Source organism: Pinus tabuliformis, chromosome 7, assembly GCF_031772625.1.
Source record: "Pinus tabuliformis cultivar Carrire ecotype Pingquan chromosome 7, CPIR1, whole genome shotgun sequence".
Lineage (NCBI taxonomy): Eukaryota > Viridiplantae > Streptophyta > Pinopsida > Pinales > Pinaceae > Pinus > Pinus tabuliformis.
In genome coordinates this window covers 802,440,907-802,455,313 of record NC_142293.1, presented here as the reverse complement: position 1 = coordinate 802,455,313, position 14,407 = coordinate 802,440,907, and positions in this window count along the sequence as shown.

The window sequence follows — 14,407 nt, the reverse complement described above, 5'->3', positions numbered from 1 at the left end:
GAGAGAGAGAGAGAAGGAGAGAGGAAGGGAGAGAGTAGAGCAGGAGGGAAGAGAGAGAGAGGGAGAGATGGATCCAATCGAGATATGGTATGTGCATATATAACTGAGATTTGTCAAGGGCCTAGAGGGATCAAATCTCTTTTCACTTTAAAAGAGGTTTGTGTCTAAAGAGATTTGATCCATCTAGGAGTGCTTGATAGATTCGTGATTAAAATAGATCTAAGTTGATATTAATAAAAATCTCTAATATCTATTGAAAAAACTAATAAATTGATCACATTGAAAAACAAAACCTTAAATAAGTTATGATAAATTTTCCAATATATAAAAAAATAAAATAAAATCTCTGGTCAAAATTCAACCACCACCATCTATATTCTTCTTGAAGTCCGCACATCCACCTGGTCATCTGCTCTAATTGATGGGGCTTCATATTTTTTTCCATATCATTATAGGGGTGGGGAGTTTTCAATAAAAATTCAAAGTTTTTTAGAAAAAAATTTCGTTTAAGTGCATGTATTTGTATGCAGTGGGTTCATTTAGGCAACTTTTTGTAAAATAAAACATGTGGTGCATTTATGTGTAACATGGGCACCCAAAAAGATTTCCGTGCATATATTTGTATGAAGTGGGTTCATTTAGGCAACTTTTTGTAAAATAAAATATGTGGGGTGCATTTATATGTAACATGGGTATAAATCGAGTGAGTTGATTTACGAAATTTTGTTAATTTATAAATTTGTGAGTGAATATATTGAGGAATCTTGTAGTGTAAGGAGGTATCAAATTTGTGAGTGAATATATTTAGGAATCTTGTAGTGTAAGGAAGTTATAATTTTTTTTTGGGAAAATATAAGAAATTTGGATAGGATTTTGAAAATTTTGGTATTTTTTTTAGAAATTTAGGTAACAAATATCAAGCTTAAGGATTTTTAGTGCCCCATAGGTTTTTGATAGTGCTGAATCCATTTTCACAATAAAAAAAGTGATTCAAACACTCCCAACATTGAATTAAAAAAAAAAATCATCATCCCAAAATTGTGGCCTAGGTAAACAAGGTCATAGGAAGTATTGTTTATATTTATTTTTAAGATTAATTTATGAAATAATGTTTATATTTATAAAAATAAATATAAGGTAAGTCCTATAGATATAAGTATGTTTTTTTAATGATTTAAAAGGATATTGGATTTCTTATAAATAACCTAGATTGGAATTACATTTTGGTTTTGGAGTAAGATTTGAAAATGTTTTTTTTTTTTTAATTGATGAAAAGTTTTTTTAAATTGTTTTTTGTGTTTTGTTTTGTTTTGTTTTTAATGTTAGGAAAGAGGTTAATAGCTTAAGACTTGGATGAAGTTGGCAAGGGTAAAATTCTACCTCCTTGTGGATTACCAACAAGTAATTTTAGTGACATGAATTTCCTTGAATAAAAATGATGAGTCAACCTAAATTTATGGATAGTAGCCTCTAATGGTTGTCCTCACTTTTCATTGACAACTAAGTTATGAAAGGTTTCTCGACTGTCCTCACACTTTTGGTTCACAACTAAGTTATGAAAGGTTTTTCCACCTTCGGAAAAAGATAATATCTATGCAATGTGTTAGTTTTCTTGAAACTTTGAGCACTAGTTAATGAATTACTAAAAACAAGGCAACTGAAAAACTGAAACGAGTGTTAATTTTCTTAAAACTTTGCGCACTACTTAATGAATTACTAAAAACAAGGCAACTGAAAGCTGAAACCAAATTTACTTTTACCAAAGCTCTTAACTTAAATGAATTACTAAAAACAAGGCAACTGAAAACTGAAACCAAATTTACTTTTACCAAGATAAAAATAATTAACTTTCAACATGTAGCGAAAAATAATTGAGATAAAAACACATGCACACAAATTTGAAACACTTATTTTACCTAGGAAACCCAAACTGGAAAACTTGCTTTCTTTGTTGTGGTCTTTTATTGATTGTTCTTTGAGCTAATGGATCCATTACAATTCACGTTGCTACTGCAACGAACAATTTGTCTCTGAGAAAGGGCCAGGCTTCTCCTCCCTAATCTCAACTCTACAATTATTCTTTGCCATACTCTTGATCTCAGCCGTGCATAATTGATCTTTGTTGAAGATAATCTCAACCCGCTCTATGAATCATGATCCCTTACTCCATAATCCTTGCACACTCTAGCTCCTAAAGGGCTAGGCTTCTCCTCGCTAATCTCAACTCTACAATTATTTTCTGCCATACTCTTGATCTCAACCTGTATAATTGATATTTGTTGAAGATAGGGCTCGACTTCTCATCTCTAATCTCAACTCTACAATTATTCTCTGCCATGCATAATTGATCTTTGTTGAAGATAATCTCAACCTGCTCTATGAATCATGATCCCTTGCTCCATAATCCTTGCACACTCTGGTTCTTAAATTCTTGTACATTTCTAGCTCCTAAATCCTCGTGCAATTAGCGCTCCTAAATCTATATTTATTCTGATCCCTTGCTCCATAATCCTTACACATTCTAGTTCCTAAATCCTTGTGCAGTTCTAGCTCCTAAATCCTTGTACAATTAGGGCTCCTAAATCTATATGCAATATTGATCAACTGATGCACATTCCACAATAAAGAATGATCTATGATCTTGTGCCTTCGTCCTTCTCTTTATGGATAGAAATTGATGCACATTTCACAATAAAGAATGATCTATGATCTTGTGCCTTCGTCCTTCTCTTTATGGATAGAAATTGATGCATGCAAGGAGGCCTAGTCAAATATTAATTCACGTTAGTGTCACAAGTTTCCTTTGCTAGTTAATTGGAACAAGTCCCAATTAGATTGGGACTAACTCTCAGTTAGACTATTAGTGGTCTTCACTAAGGCACAAGCCAAAATACCTTCCATCTCTACATCTTCAACATAATGTTGGTCTTGGAGTAAAACTTAAGAACTATGTTTGATTGGCTAAGAGCTAGTCTTCCTTAGACACAAAGTGTTGGACATTGGGTTCAGTGCACCCGTGTGTTTCATGGCTTGGAATAACTACCTCTTGTGGATCTTGACTTTCGCGATTATAGCAGAGACTAATGCCTACGGGTTTTGGTCTAACAACAATTTTGATTCCAACAAGTGGTATCAAGGCAACAAGTCCTCACCCAGCTCATGCTGGGGGGAGATTATCTGAGTTCAACAAGTCCCCACCCAGCTCATGCTGGGGGGAGATTAATTGAGTTCGACGCTCCCTGCTTGTTTCACTACATGGACTAAGTGCACCTTGTGGATCCTAACTCTGGTAATTGTAGCGAAGAATAATGCCTGTTCGTTTTGGTCTAACACATTCGTGATTCCAACACAAAGAAATAGGTTAACAAACTAAGATTGAGAATCATCTAGCAAGATCTACCAACAAATCATTTTAAGTGGCATGTTTTTTATTGAATAATGGTGATTAGATAGTTTAAATTAACAATAGTTGCAAGTGATGGATGTGATTACCACAAATTAACAATCAAATTAACATAAATTTTGCCACTTTAAAAAAAAGAGAAAGAAGAAACATGTCAAATTTTAAAAAAATTAAGACATTTCAAATAATTTGAATTATTAAAATTGCAATATAAATTGTTATAATGTAAATGAGAGTTTATAAGGATCAAATCTCTTGAGATTCAAACATCTTTTAGAGTGAAAAGTGATTTGTAGATCTAGAATTAAAATGGATCTATGTTGGTATAGTATAGGTGTAGTTGACATTGAAATATTTTACTTATAATTTACATTCTCCACATTAAATTTAATTGTTTTTATTATTATTATTTTCTAAATATTATATATCAAATCCATATTAAGCACTGAATGAATTACAAATATCCCACTGACCAGGGTGTTTGTGAACCACACTAAAAAAAATTAAAAAAATATTACTTTATTTTTCTCTATATAAAGTAGATATAAAACTATGTTATTTTATATGCATATTGAAATAATTTATAAATATTTGTTGTTATTAACATATTTTTGTTTTAAATATCACATGTAAAGTGAATGTAGAATAAATTACACATTATGTAATATTAATAATACTATTCCCAATCATCTCCATATTAAGTACTAAAGAAATTACATTTTTGGATTATTTATCAAGTGGTTCGAGTTCTCCATAGATTAAGTTAGGCTTGACTTGTGGCTTGCGAAACCACAACCTAGGGGCATCTAAGCCCTTAAAATCACTAGGGGCATCTAAGCCCTTAAAATCACTCGTGGATCACGTGGGTCACACCAACCCTTAACATTGTTAGATTTTTGCCCACCAAACATGAAGTGACTTAACAATACACCCCATCATAGTCTATTCTACACCCCTTGGGTTAAGAAATTACATTTCTTCATCATAATAAAAAGTAAATTAACCTTTTTTACTCATCTCCATATTAGCTAGTGAAAAATTTACATTTCTTTATGTAATTTTTTTACTTTTGCTTATTTTATATTCTAATATAAAATTACGTAAAATTAAGTGCAAATTGATATATTTTAATTATAGAAAACATTAATTTTTCTTGTTATTACTAATTTTAATTTGTTAATTTAAATGATTATTTTATTTTTTTTAAATATAATTTTTGAAAAAACATGGTAAAAATAGAAAAGATATAAATTTAATTTGACATAAATGTTAATATAATACCTAAAAAATTATATAAGAAAGTTGTAAACATCCCATTTAATATACGAAGAGTTATAAAGTTGTGAAAGAATAATTAATAAAGATAATACGTGAAATTTATATATATTTAATATATAGAGTAGGCCAACTTAAAAGTCTTGACTAGTCTTGAATATGAGAGAGAAAAGAAAATGAAATATATATATTTAATGTATAGAGTGGGCCAATCTAAAAGTCTTTACTAAGTCTTCGAATATGAGAAAGATAAACAAAGAAAAGAAAAAGAATCAGTGCATGCAGGTATGGAGTTTGTTGATTTCAAAAATTCTAAAGAAGGTCCACACACGGGAAAAAGGGAATAGAAAGAAAAAGAGAATCGAGAATATGTGTGGAGTTTTGGACATAATAGAGGAAGGTTTAATGTTTTTTTTAAGAGATGTTCAAGTATAAAAGAAAAAGAAAAAGAATCAGGAAAAAATAAGAAGAACAAGAAAATATAGAATATGTGTGGAGTTTTGTGTATAAGAGAGGAAGGGTTAATGTTTTGTTTCAAAGAGATGTTTAAATATAATTCAAAATTTTGTTTTGTTTTTAATGTAATATGTAAAAAATAATGGATAAGTTTAAATTATATATATAATATTTTAATATGATTTTAAATTAATAAAATATTAAAAATTAATATAGTATAAAAATGTTATAAAATAAAATATTTATAAAATATTTTGATTTTAAAATGAGTTATGGTTTTTGAGTAAGTGGTATTGATAAATCATAGTACTGATTTATGATATTGTAACAAAGTCTATTTACAAGTGAATAATATTTATAATAAAATAAGAATAAATATCTATAATTAAGAATCTTGTTATATTGTAAGTATTAAATTTTAATTTAAAAACATATTAAAATTAAATTAAAATAAAATATTTTGATTTTAAAATAAATAACCATTTTTGAACATATTAATAAGTTATAATATTGATTCTACCAAAATAAAATATAATATACACTGTTTTAATATATATAACATACTTTAATATAATTTTAAATTAATAAAATACTAAAAAGTAATATAAAAAATGTTTGATAAATAATTATATAAATAAAAAGTGTTTAAAATATTTAAATTTTCTAAACATACCTATTATATTGGAACCAATTTTGTGAATACACCTTATATCTATTGGTAAAAATGTTAAAATGTCTAAATACTTTTGGAATATGTTATGAAGTTAAATACTTTTGGAATAAGCTATGAAGTTAAATCTCGTGCGGAACATTAAAACTAGTTATTTAGGAAAAATAATATACGAGAATCATGTTTGAACATACGATTTGAAATTAGTGATGGAGGCAAAAGAATCTATGATAATTTTGTTAATTTTTTGGTTAGAGTATAGTTTAATTATTATATTTTAGTTATTAAGAAACATAATTTTAATTAAATTATAATTTATTATTATTTAAATTATATTTTTAAATGTATAAATTAATTAGGTAAAATTTAATTAAAATATATACTAACTAAAAAACAAAGAATAATAAATATTTAGTGAATTAAGTTATAGGATAAAGATAACTAAATAAAATTTTTAATATAATTAATTTAAATTTGATATTAAATATATTTTTTAGTTTAAATTTATTTTCAAAATATTTTTGGCCTCGTATTATTTAAATAATTTATCTAACCTATGATACCTGGATACCAATATACATAAATTCGATTTGCAAATTTATGAAAAATAGTTGTAACCATAGTATTAACTAAGCCCAAAATTTAGAAATTAAAGTAAATGATGGTACTATGGTATGTGAAATTGCCAAATCAATACCCATTTAGTTGAGATTTGAATAAAACTCGACACAATTAATTCTGCTAGCTAATATGGAAAATAAATTGAAGTTTAAAAACTTATTTTTAAAAATATTAAATTTAATATATATATATATATATATATATATAAATTTTAACTAAATTTTATAAAATCCGTTTTCAAAATTGATTGAAAGTAATTTTTTTTTACTATAAAATGATTATAATACAACTTATTTATGGGTAGGTATAAAAAATATAATTATACTTATAATTAAGAACATATCAAAACTAAACTAAAATGATACATACGTTTTTATTTAAATGAGTAGTTTTTAAGTGTCATTTTTTGGAAAGTTTTCTGGTTTATTTTCCGATTTAATTTGTCTAGAATTTAATAGGGATTCATTGAAATCACAAGTTTGACAGGTGAACTCTTCACAATCAAAGTGTCCCAAAAATTTCTAAGGGTGTTGAATCCATATATGCACTGAAAACCAGGTTTAAACAACACAAATGAAGATTTGGCTACAATTTTTTGTTGTTGTTGAATTCCAACTAGAAATCTGTTGAAAACTTCTAAAAGTCGCACATAAAGACTAATTTAAATAGGCACCATTAGGAAATTAATTTAAATTGATTTTTTCTTTCGAATAATATAAAAATTAATTTAAATTGATTATTTCTTTCAAATAATATAGAAGATTGTGTTTATAAAAATATTAAATACATTTCAAATGAGATTCTGAGTCTCTTATGGAAAATATGTTGTAATGTTATGGATTTAATGTAAGCATTTAGACTCAATAAAATTAGATAAAAATAAAAATAGAAATAAAATAAAATGATTAATTATAATTATTAATTAAAACATATTGACTTGATCAAATTACATAAAAATAAAAATCATAAAAACTATATATAATTATAATAATTAATGTAATGCCCTTAGTGAATTTTAAATATTTTAATTTACTTTTACTAAAGTTAGTTGGTAGAGTGTGGGCCATGTGTTAGAAACATGTTGTCATTGATGGAAAATGATGACAAAGGTGTTGATAGATGATGGCAAAAGACAAGATGAGTAGAGCATAGATGGAGAAGATGTAGTGACTTTGAAGGCATTTCCAATACAAAAGAACACCTCAAAGTCAAGTGGAACCCACTTAGATGGCAAGAGCTATAAAAGAGTTTTTCAGTGATATATTGAAGTCAGAAAATGATAGTCAAAGGTCTCAAACCCAAAGTCAAAGTTGCAACTAAATATGGTGTGGTTTAAATTTGGCAGTTGGCCAAACCTAGCAAAGTAGACAGTGGAAAGACTAGCGGAGGTGACCATTTAAACAATGGGAATGTTCGTGGGCGGATTTGCCACCACACATCCCATAGATACATCGATGAAATTGCGCTGGGTCAACATGATAGATTGTTAATGCACCAGGGGGGGGGGCAAAGGTGGTAAGTGATACATTGTCGATCATTAGATCAACGACATAGGAGAATTGCGCCCCCCCATCCCCTACCACAAAACATGCATGGGGGGGTCCACAAACCACCAACGGGTTTTCATGATCGTGACAGTGACCATAGCATGACCGCGTCATGTGATCATGGATATGGCTAACCAGAAAGTGACAGGGCACCAAGATGGGTACAAAAAAGGAAAAATAGATGCACAAGTGGTAGGCATAGGTCAGCCTTGATGACATCAACACTGATCACGTGCCCCAATGAGAGGAGGACACGTGGCAGGAAAATTCAGTGTTTTTGGGTACCCCAGTAGGCCAAATCTAAGTGACACGTGTCATCACCCAGATGGAACCACATGGCATTGATGACATCAAGATGCCACCATCCCAGATGGTCGACCTTGGAGGAATTATAAGGTGTGCATGGGAAGACCTATGGGCTTACTAGGCATCATGATACATGGCAGATGTTAGAGACAACATTAACCTGACTTGTTATTGATTGGTCATTGAAAGCAATAGGCAGATCCACCAAGACATGTCATTTGAGTTGCATGGTCCCAGAAGATATTTAAAGTGCGCAAAGGAGGAATGATGGGATGACTGGGCATTGGTGTAACAACCCTGAGTTAAGATATCATGCGATAAAGTTAATAAAAGAAAAATAAGACCGAGGTCATGGGACATGTATTCCAAGCTGAATGTTGGAGAAAACATCCTAGTGGGTGTTCATTTGGTTTATTATGGTTAAGAAAATTGGCAAAGGTAAAGATAAATTAATTGGACTTTTTTTATGAAAATAAAGGAAAATAGAAGAAAAGGGAGATGAAAGGTCACAAATTTGCATGAGAGGAAAAGCGAAGGAAAAATATAGGAAAATGAAGAAAATGAAGGGCTCAAAGATAAAAATGCTTTTGAGGCTCTCTCTATACTCTCATACCCTTGCACACTTAAATAATTCTTGGATCATTCTAGCATTGCAGAAAGGAAGACAAATGAAGGAAAAGGAAGCAAAGGACAAGCAAGAAAAAGCAAGGAAAAGCTAGATCTGTTGACACCTAATCCGAAACGGATGAGGTGAAGTCGGACAGTCATCTAGAAGATGAACTGATCCGTTTTATATGTGTATAAATAAAGTGCTGGCTAATGAATAAATGTATCAATCAGTGTTTTCTCATTCAATTGTTTTCTTGCGCTCATTGCTGGAGTTACCCCTGGCCTCTGACATGGTATCAGAGCACAGGTCCCTTAAATTAGCTGTAACTCCTGCCTCTGCCTCTGCGCTCTCTGACCTGAATAGTCTGCCTCTGTCATGCGTTTTATTCAGGCAATTCGCTGCCCCTCTCTGCGCTGCCTCTGACATACCTGAGCGGTGAAGCGTGGAATGGGCTGCTGAATGTGAGCGTTTTCTTGTTGAAGCGTTTCTATCTCTGATTGCTCTCATTCCCTTCTGCATTCGAGTGATACCATAGCCGGGCCGATCAAACGCCTGCTTCAGAAGCTCTTCTGCCTGCCTAGTAAGAACTGCGGCATCGTTTTTGGATTGAAACAGTGGCATTGTTTTCATAAAACAGTGGTATCGTTTTTCATAAAATTGCGGTATAGTTTTGAATAAAACATTGGCATCATTTTATAAGCCTGCGTTTAATGCTGCATTATTTGTAAACATGGTAAGAACTGACATCGTATAAGAACTGACTTGCCTTCGGAAGTGTGGAACCCATGATGTGGGAGCGCCCTCCTTTTCAAAACAGTGGTATGCTGCCCGAGGTATCATTTTGGTAAACAGTGGTATCGTTTTTTGTTATAAGCCTGCGTTATTTGTAAACTTTGGTAACAACTGACTGTGGACTGCGTTCGATACCTTTGTGCTAGCTATTGTATGCGCATTTTTTAAATGACAGTGGACTGCGTCTTTTGTAAAGATTTTTGGTGGCTGCATCCTTAAGTTTAATGGAGACTGCGTGTTTATAAAGACTGAGTTCCGCAGCGGAAGTGTGGTAAAAGACTGTATTTGCTGCGTTTTCCTTATTTGAAGTCAGACATGGTATTGCTGCATATATTGAAACCTGTGCATTGAAGACCTGTTATTGAAACCTGAGTTTATTGAAACTTTAAACGTATTGAAGCTATGGTGAAAGATGACATAGAACTGTGACTGCGCCTTTATTAAACGCTGTGGTGACTGCGCCTTTTTTTTTTGCTGGATGCGTACTTTAATGGCAAGCTAACACTGCGTTTTTAAATGCTGGATGCCTATTTTAATGGTGTATTAATGAAGCTAAGACTGAGTTGATGTATGATGACTGTGTTTTCATAACAGTGGTATTGGTCTTTCATAACAGCGCTCTTTCAAAGCAGTGATATATATATGTGCGCCCTTTCAAAACAGTGATATATATAGCGCTCTTCTTTTCTTAAACAGTGATATACATTATGTGAGAAATGATATGTATATGAGCCCCAATTTTTTATTGAACAGTGATATATGAACAGTAATATATGTAAGCGGTGGGCGCCATCATTAAACAATGATATATATGTGAGCAATGATAGATATATGCTGATGGAATGTTAGAAGAAAATGCATAAGGCTATCACATAAGGATTTTTTCTCTCAGTAGAATTTTTTTTTTTATCAACAGAAGTTTTTGGCAGAGATATATTTTTTTTTACAGAATGCATTCAATCATTTCAATGGTCGGAATAGTTCTCACTGGCAAGGAGAACTATTCTGAATGGTCCCGGATGGTAAAACACACCCTTATCTACAATGAGCTGTGGAAAGGTGTGTGTGTTGGAGAAGAAGACAGAGACCCTGTGCAGCCCACATCAGACAAAGAACTCGCCATTTGGGAAAACAAGAACAATAAAGCTTTTGCATTGATCGCAGCATCTGTCAATGAGGAAGTAAGTCGTCATATTTCTTGCTATTCCACTGCCTTTGAAGCTATACAAAAGCTGAAAGAACTCTATGATACACATTCTGCACTTGAAGTTGTTCAGCTCATGATTAAACTCTTCACTCTTGAACTGAAAAATAATGATCCTCTTGCTCTTGCATCTGAAATAAAATCTATAATGCATGATATAAAATCCACTAAGGTTGAGCTGGATATCTCTCTTATTGCCTTTCTCAAAGCACTCTATCCTACCTACTCCAATTATCTTGAGTCTTTACAAGCAAATGGAAACCTTAAAGATATAACCTTTGACTCTCTTGTGAAAAAGTTTGCTGAAAGAGAGAAAGCCTTTGGAAAGAAAACAGTCCCTGAATCTTCTGAAGAGACTGTTTGTCTTGCTCACAAAGAAAAACATCCTGCTCAAGATTCTGCAAGAGGAAGAGGTGGACGAAGAGGAAGAGGAAGATACTTCAGAGGCAGGGGGGGCAGACATTCTCAAGCAGAAAAGGCAGATCTGCATTGCATTCGCTGCAAACGAAATGGATCACATGATGCTTCTACATGCAAGCTACCATGGGACAAAGTTGAGTAGAGAAGAAATCAGCAGAAAGGTAAAACTGATGACACAGACAAAGGTAAAGCACCCGAATCTGCACACTATATTGAGGCACAATGTAATATTGGAGTAAATGAAGATTTGTTTAATGCTTCACTTGTTTCTTCAAAAAATGACTGGTTGCTTGATTCAGGAGCAACCTGTCATATGACTCATAGGAGAGATTTCTTTGAAGATTTCACTAACAATGTTGATGGAGCAGTATACTTTGCAGATCAGTCAAAAATCAAGCCATCAGGGCTTGGCACAATCAGGCTTAAACTGCCTGGTCTTCCAGACTTTCTTCTGGATCATGTTCTATATCTCCCACAGCTGAAGATAAACTTGCTGTCCCTGGTCCACATCCGCCAGCAAGGTCACTCCATTCACATGTTTGATGGCAAGCTTGAGGTAAGAAAGGCATCTGACCACTCACTTGTCGTGAGGGGTATAGAAGAAGAAAGACTCCTTAAACTGCAAGGAACCTCTGCTCATGCACAGCATTTCTCATATATTTCTCATCATGAAGAATGTACACTTCCATCAAGTTTATTATGGCATGCTAGATTTGGGCATTTAAACTATGATAGTCTCCGCTTGTTGAAGAAAAATGGTGTTGCTGGTTTGCCTACAATTCCTAGAAAACATAAACAATGTGATGCTTGCATTCTAGGAAAGCATAGCAAACAGTCTTTTCATGATTCACATTCAAGAGCACATAGGAAGCTTGAACTTATTCATTCAGATTTATGTGGTCCAATGCCTGTTCCTTCTGCAAATGGAAATAAATATATCATGACATTTATTGATGATTACACCAGAATGTGTTGGGTTTACTTATTGAAGAACAAATCTGATGCTTTCCAAACATTTAAGAATTTTCATAAGTGGATTGAAAATGATGCACAATCTCATATTGGGTCTATTCGCACTGATAATGGAAAAGAATATACATCAAATGAATTTGAACACTATCTTCGCCAACATGGGATTAAACATCAAACAACTGTGCCTTATAATCCTCAACAGAATGGTGTAGCTGAAAGAATGAACAGAACAATTTTGAATATGGTACGATCCATGGTTTTCTTCAAAAATGTAAAGACAATGTTTTGGGCTGATGCTGTTCTATGTGCTGCATATATAAAGAATAGATGTCCATCTAGTGCTATAAGAAATAAGACTCCTTATGAATTGTGGTATGGACATGTTCCTTCGGTAAAACATCTCAGGATATTTGGTTCCACCTGTTATGCTTTAATACCAAAGGTACATAGAAACAAACTTGGTGCAAGAAGTCGTAAGTGTATCTTCCTGGGGTATTCAAACACATCTAAAGCATACCGCCTTTATGATGAAGTAAATAAAAAGTTTGTTTTATCTAGAGATGTCATTTTTCTTGAATCATCCAAATTTGACAATGTTGTTGAGCGGCAACTTGATCGCTTGGATAGATTCACAAAACAGAAATCATTTCAAGAGTTTGATAATCAGATTCCACATCTTGAAGGGGGGATTCCTATACTAGATCAACATGTGAAATCTTCTTCTGAAGAACAATCTCCCCTGCATGACACTCCAACAACGGATGATGCTTTAAGTGATGTAATTGATAGAATTGGGAGACTCAATCTTGATTCAGACCCAACTCAATCAACAGAACAGCCTGGACCATCTCAGAAAGGTCCCCCAAAGTGGCTGACAAAGACACTTGAAAGTGTTCATCCTGATGAAATTGGAAAAACAGGAACCCGAAATTCAAACCGACAAGATGGAGGTGATGTAGATAACTCTAATTCACCTGTTGATATGGATGTTACTTATGATTGTGAATTGAACTTGTCTACAGATTTTGAACCAACTTCCTTCAAAGAAGCTGCTTCTCATGATGAATGGAAAGAAGCAATGCGGAAGGAGTATGATGCCCTCATAAAGAATGGCACTTGGAAGCTGGTTGATCCTCCATTTGGAACCAAACCAATTGGCTGCAAGTGGGTCAACAAGAACAAGTACAAAGCTGATGGCTCACTTGACAAGCACAAAGCTAGGCTTGTGGCAAAAGGTTTTGCACAGAAGGAAGGGGTCGATTATGAGGAAACTTTTGCTCCCACAGCAAAATGGGCCACCATCCGGACACTCTTTGCACTAGCTGCTCAGAACGGTTGGAAAGTCCATCAAATGGATGTAAAAACTGCATTCTTGAATGGAGATCTAAAAGAGAATGTTTTTATGTCCCAGCCTGAAGGATTTGCTGTGAAAGGACATGAACACAAAGTATGCAAACTTGTGAAGTCCTTGTATGGCCTCAAACAAGCACCACGAGCCTGGTATGAAAAACTAACTGAGCATCTTCTGAAACTCAACTTCAATCATTTTGATCTTGATGATGCAACTTTATTTGTCAAGAAAGTTGGAAAAACAGTTGTATATCTTGTGGTATATGTAGATGATCTTTTAATGACAGGGAACAATGAAAGCTATATTGCATCCATAAAGAAAGAATTAGGAAAAATCTTTGAAATGACTGATTTGGGCTATGTTCATTACTATCTTGGCATTGAAGTAACCCAACATCCAAAGTCCATATTTCTTTCTCAAAAGAAATACATTGGAGATTTGTTATACAGATTTGGCATGACAGAGTGCAATCCCCTCTCTACTCCAATGGAACAAAACTTGAAGCTCACATCTACTGAAGGAAAGGAATTTGAGGATGCAACAAAGTATAGACAGCTTGTAGGAAGTCTCATCTACCTCACTACTACCAGACCAGACATTTCATTTGCTGTTGGAATCCTCTCCAGGTTTATGCAAAGGCCTTGTGAGGGACATTGGTCTGCTGCAAAAAGAGTTCTAAGGTACTTGAAGGGAACTCAAGACCTTGGAATCAAGTATACACAGGTGAACGACTTCAACTTGATTGGATACTCTGATTCAGACTTCGATGGAGACAAAGAA